Source organism: Oryx dammah, unplaced genomic scaffold (assembly GCF_014754425.2).
Source record: "Oryx dammah isolate SB20612 unplaced genomic scaffold, SCBI_Odam_1.1 HiC_scaffold_8, whole genome shotgun sequence".
Lineage (NCBI taxonomy): Eukaryota > Metazoa > Chordata > Mammalia > Artiodactyla > Bovidae > Oryx > Oryx dammah.
Genome location: NW_024070192.1, coordinates 38,530,933 through 38,537,200, shown reverse-complemented (window position 1 = coordinate 38,537,200; position 6,268 = coordinate 38,530,933).

Below are 6,268 nucleotides of genomic sequence, written 5' to 3'. Positions count from 1 at the left end.
CGATGACTGACCTTTTGTGTGTGTGGAAAGCAGACATTCCAGTGCCACCCTGACATAGTGTGCCCAAGACGTGCTGGCCGCACCCCTGACCGTGCGAGCCACGGAAGCTGGTTTTAGACATGGCTTGGAGAATAGTTGCTTGTTGACACGGCATCTTGCACTTTAGTAGGAGACTGAGACTGTCCTGTTTTGTCCACTGTGGTGTGACCAGTTGTGTGCCCAGAGCACTGCCGTAGAACTCACTAGTGTTAGCACGTCGTCCGGGCTGTGGGCGCTCGCTGTCGTCTCCGGAAGCTTTGGCTCTAGGTCATCAAGCCCAGTCTCCTTACTGTCAGTGCCCTGCTCTCCTGTTTGCCTCTTTCTGTTTCTATGTGAACTTCCAGATAATATCACTCATTAAATAGTTTTTTTTTTAATTTATTTAAAGAAAAACTATTTAGAAGAATATTTCGTTTTGTTGACAGTGGTGGCTTGATAATCCTTAAGCAACTGAAAATAAAATTGTTAAAGGAAACAGCACTGAAAAGATAGTTTATTCTCTGTCCAGCTGTATATAAGTCCAGTGTGTTAACTAATCTAGGTGATGTAAAGAAGAGTCACCTGGTAAGAGAAGCAACATGTACAAAATCGGTGAAAAAGGTTTCAGTTTTTTCCAGTGGGGTGGGGGGAGGGCAAGCTGGATTTACAAGTCACAACTGGCCTTTAATCTTTCCACTCAATCATGTAAGTAGCTGCTTTTTTGTCCTGCCTATCCTTCAGGCGTCCCTAAAGCTCACTCTGAAGATGGTAGAAACACACACACAATCTTCGAGTTTAGAAGTTGATCCTGACACTGACATGAAGGCAAACGTTGATTTCATGCGAACGAACAGTTACAGAGGTGGTGATTGGAGAAAACCGTTCCCCAGATTGTAAGAGTTAACTGAAGATATTGACACAATTAAAAAAAAAATCGGTAAAGGAATGTATATAATATTGCTCTTGTGTTTTACAGTAAGATTTGTTGCTCTCAGACTGTGTAAAACAAGATTTATTCATGTTTTCTGCATATTAAAAAAATCTTATTGTACCAATTGGTAAACTATTAAATGCCTATAAAACTAGATGTGATTTTTATTTTTCCGGTCTTTTTGTGCACAGATTAAAAACCTTTTAAATTGAGTCCCAATAGGAAGCAGGGTTGTGTTCAGCACCAGTCATAGGGAGAGTAAAAAGCAAGTTGCTGGCAGGGCAGCAGAGCCTTGCCTTAGGACGGAGCCAGCTCTGCCTTTGCTGTCTGCCTCCTTCACCCACTTTGTGGGAGGGAGCTAGGAGTGCAGCTGCAGCGGCTCGCACAACCCACTGGGTCGAGCAGTTTCAGGCCGTTTTCTAAGGCTCTGCCCTTCCCTCCAGCAGCTGTTTCTGACAGTGGCTACAGCTGAGGCCAGGAAGGACATTTTAAAGCCCCCTTGCAAGGATTTGGTCCTGGAGTGGCGGTCAGGGCCCCCGGGGAGAAGTGACTCTGCTGCCTTTTGCTTACTAATGAGTGAGCCTTTTTATTCTGCCCAATGGTCTTGGATTCTTGGAGATAACTAGTTAAGTTGCTCAGTTGTGTCCACTCTTTGTGACCCCATGGACTGAAGCACACGAGGCTTCCCTGTCCTTCACCATCTCCTGGAGTTTGTTCAAACTCCTGGCCATTGAGTGGGTGATGTCATCCAACCATTTCATCCTCTGTAACCCCCTCCTCCTGCCCTCAATCTTTCCCAGCATGAGGGTCTATTCTAATGCTGTTTAAGTTTGGTCAAAATGTACCAAGAATCCCCACCCTTTCCCCCAGATGCCCCACGGCTTTCTATGTGCTGTCTTTTCATCCCTGTACTACTGCCCCGCTAGCATCCATAGCGTCTTTAGGGCATCTGTGAGGTCTCAGCAAAGGACAAGTTGGTGATGTAGTGGCTTCTTACAGCCCAGCTGTCATCCTGCCTTTTAGGAAAGTGGCCTCTCTACCCCCACTCCTCTAAATGAGAGGCTGGGCCAAGAGCACCAAGAACTTTGCTTGAAGATAAGCGTTTCTGGGTTTTGCAGCTTTTCCATTTCCTCACAGGGTTCTTTTCCCCTAGTCAGATTCAGATGATGAGCCTGACCACATTCCCTCAGGGTGGAGTTCAGCTTGAGTCACTATCCTGAAGTGCACTTAGCTGTTCAAAACCTACTGGTTTGTCACACACCAAGCTTAACAAGACTGATGGTTGCATGTGTTCTGACGTAGGATGAGGTCAGGAAGACTTGGTGGAGAACTGGTGCTGTATCCTGGGTGTGGCAGCTCTGTCCCTGTTAGTCTGGTGAACCTTGTCTTGCGAATAGACGGGCAATTCACTGCTGAGGAAAGTGACTCTCTGCACTCCCCATTCCAGTGTCACCTGGGGCCTCATCAAAAATGCAAGTTCTCAGGCTCCAGCTTAGACCTACTATATCTGAGACGGTGCATGGGTACATGCTTTGTCGCTTCTGTCGTCTGACTCTGCGGCCCTCTGGACAGGTGTCGTGGTGGTGTGTGTGTGTGTGCTCAGTCGTGCCCAACTCTTTGCAACCCCATGGACTATATAGCCCGCCAGGCTCCTCTGTCCATGGGATTTTCCAAGCAAGAATAATGGAGTGGGCTGCCGTCTCCTTCTCCAGGGGATCTTCCCGATCGAGGGACTGAACTCGTCTCTTGCATCTCCTGCACTGGCAGGCAGATTCTTCACCACTGTGCACCTGGGAAGCCAATGGACAGGTGAGATCTAGCAAATCTACTGTAACCATCCAGATGATTCTGATAAGTTTGAGAACCACTGATCTAAATGGCTGAATGACATTTTCATTGAAGAAAACATTTAGACAATTCACTGGTGGTCCATGGGCCCTCCACCTGGGGTTTGAACTCAGACCTCTTTTTCACTGACAGTTTGACACATGGGTTTGTTCCTTTGTATTTTTTTTCTTCCCATTCCCATCTCCAGTTTATTATTTCTTATGTAAACACAGGGGATAATTACATTCAAGGAAAAAGGGCAAGGATTTTCTCTTACACCAAAGTAAAGAACTGCCTTTCCAAGATCTTTTATACATAAATCCAGTAAATGAAGGGGCTGAATGGAAGCACTTCATTTTTTCCTCACCATATCAGAAACATAACTAAAAGTGAATTTTTGAGTGAATAAGTTCAACACTTTGCCATACTCACATTTAAAGACTGCATTTTCCTGAAACTGTTTAGATATATCATGCAGACACTCTAAGGAATGTTTTGAGATTCACTCTTACTAAAAAGAAAAACCATCACTTTCTCAAAACACTTTGTCATCATCCCCACTGGGTCACCAGTCCTCTGAAATGACGATACCCAAAATTTGAATGCCTCTCAGGTGTCATCACTTCTCAACACACCCTCTTCCTCACATAGACCTCCCCCTGCTGGTGGATATTAGCACATTTTTACCTACAAGAAAACAGGCTCACTTAGGGTGAGGCCATACACTGCCAAGGGTATGGAGCTGGAGCTAATTAGAGTGAACTAGGACTTGAACCCAAATGCACTAGCTCTTTCCCTTAACCGGTTCTGCTTAGATTAAGCATAAGCATCTAATTAACTAAGTGTAGGGAGGGCCTTCTGACATCTTTCAAACAAACATTCTTTAACCTACTTTTAGTAATACAGGACAGACCCTCATCCCACCCACCCCTGAGGCCCTCTGTCACCATACAGCCAACTCCACTGTGGGGTGACCATTAGGAATGGGGTAGGCAGAGGCTGGGAATCGATAAGAACTTGCCCACGCTGGCAACACAGAAAGGCTCCTCAGTCATTCTATCCGAAATGACTATTCTTAGGGTAATTGTGCCCTGAGTGGCCTGCATCTCAGTGAGTTCTTTAATCAACGGATTTGCCTGTTTAATGTAGTTGTTTGTCTCCATTTGAGGAGGCCCCCTGGTCCTCTATAAGGTATCCCGATCATGCATGCCTTGATTGCTAGTGTTGACACTGGAAGTAGGGACCAGAAAATACTCAGGCCACATCAGGATACCTTATTCTCACCTTTAGGCTAAGTAGGAATTACTCAACTAAGTCTACCAGTTCTCACAATATTCATATTTAAAATGAAAATGATGCCACTGACAGGGGCTTAGTTTCCAAAATTTACAAACAGTTCATACAACTCAATTACATAAAAACCAAAAAACCCAATCAAAACAGGGGCATAAGAACTAAATAGACATTTTCCCACATACAGATGGCCAACAAGCATATGAAATGATACTCAACAAAGCTAATAGAAATGCAAATCAAAACTATAATCACTTCACACCAGTCAAAATGGCCATCGTTAAAAAGATTACCAGGACTTCCCTGGTGATACAATGGTTAAGAATCCGCCTTGCAACACAAGGGATGCAGATTGGATCCCTAGGGGCTAAGTCACTTCAGTCATGTCTGACTCTGTGCGACCCCACAGACGGCAGCCCACCAGGCTCCCCCGTCCCTGGGATTCTCCAGGCAAGAACACTGGAGTGGGGTGCCATTGCCTTCTCCGTCGATCCCTAGCCGGGGAACTACTATCCCACATGCCGAGTGGCTACTAAGCCACAACTAGGTGTGTGCCACAGTGAAAGATCCCATGTGACACGGTGAGGATCCTGTGCACTACAACTAAGACCTGATGCAGCCAAGTAAATAAGATTAAAATAATAAATGTTGGAGAGGGTGTGGAGAAAAGGAAAACCCCCCATACTATTAGTGGGAATGTAAATTGGTGCAGCTAGTATGGAAAACAGCAGGGTGGTTCCTTAAAAACATAAAACAGTTGCCACATAATCCAGCAAATACCATATATCTCTTTTGTGTGGAATCTAAAATACAACACAAATGAACTTATTTACAAAACAGAAACTGACTCAGACATAGAAAACAAAGGTTATCAAAGGGAAAGGGGGGTGGGAGAGGAATAAATCAGGAGCTTGGGATTAGCAGATACAAACTACCATAAATAAAATACATGAACAAGGTCCTATTGGCATCTTCTCGACCCAGCAATGGAACCCAGTTATCCTGCATTGCCAGCAGATTCAGAGCCACCAGGGAAGCCCCCACTGTGTAGCACAGGGAACTATATATTTGATATCCTTAATAAACCATAAGGGAAAAGAATATGAAAAATACATAGATCTATCTATGCACAAGTCACTTTGTTGTACACCAGATAGACAACATTGTATTAATAAATCAACTATACTTCAGTTGAAAAAAAAAAACAAACAGGACTTCCTGGTGATCTAGTGGTTAAGACTCCTCCTCTGTAGGAAGCACAGGTTTGATCCCTGGGGGAGTTCTCCATGTAGCCTGGTGTGGCCAAAAATAACTGAGTTTGGAGGGCAGAAGTGAGTGGAGACAGATGATAGAACTTAATAATTTTTTAGTTGCAAAAGTTAATGCCATGTTAAAAGAAATGCAACCAGGGAAGGAAAGGAGAGCAGAAAGTGCAAGGCCAGCCTGGGGGCCATGAGGAGGCGCAGGTGGGCGTGGCTCACACACCTTCAACCTCATCTCCATGAAGACCTGCATGCCAGTTCTCACACTAACCCTTCCTGGATGCCACTGTTCACCCTGTTGTAAAACATCAAACTCTATCAACCAATAGGAGAAAGAGTAGATTTCACACCTCTCTTTTCTAAAACATCCCCTTGTCATTCGGCTTGTCAAGAGGCACTGGCCATTGCTAATCAGCTTAAAGGATCAACCATGAAAAATGGGTCTCTCAGGTGACTGGACCACTGTAATTAAACCTGATCCCCTCTCAGCTTTTACACGGTGATGCCCCCACGTTCACCTGCTGTGAGCCACGTGACTAGTGTTCCCAGGATAAAGGCTCCAAGAAGGGGCGCATGTTCAGAACACAACCGGGAGCCTGTAGAGGGGTGGGAAGCGGGCGGGAGGGAGCATCGTTAAGCAGCGCTCAGGAGGAAATCTCACGGATGTCAGGGACGTTTCTTCCAGTTGGCTCAAGAAAACTGACAGACATCAGGACTGGAATTTTTGTTTCCATAATGTCACACACAAAGCACTCTCCAAATATTCAAAGAGGCATTCGAGTTCCGCAGAAGGCTGCGTGCCTGTCTGCTCAGAACTTCGGCTGTAGACACTTCTTGGGACAGGTCTCCCCACAACCCTTCCCTCCTCTTCACAGGTCCTGCCCCTCAAGCCCACCTAGGTGGGCTCTGCTTCCCCCAGGACATTAGATCTCAAGGG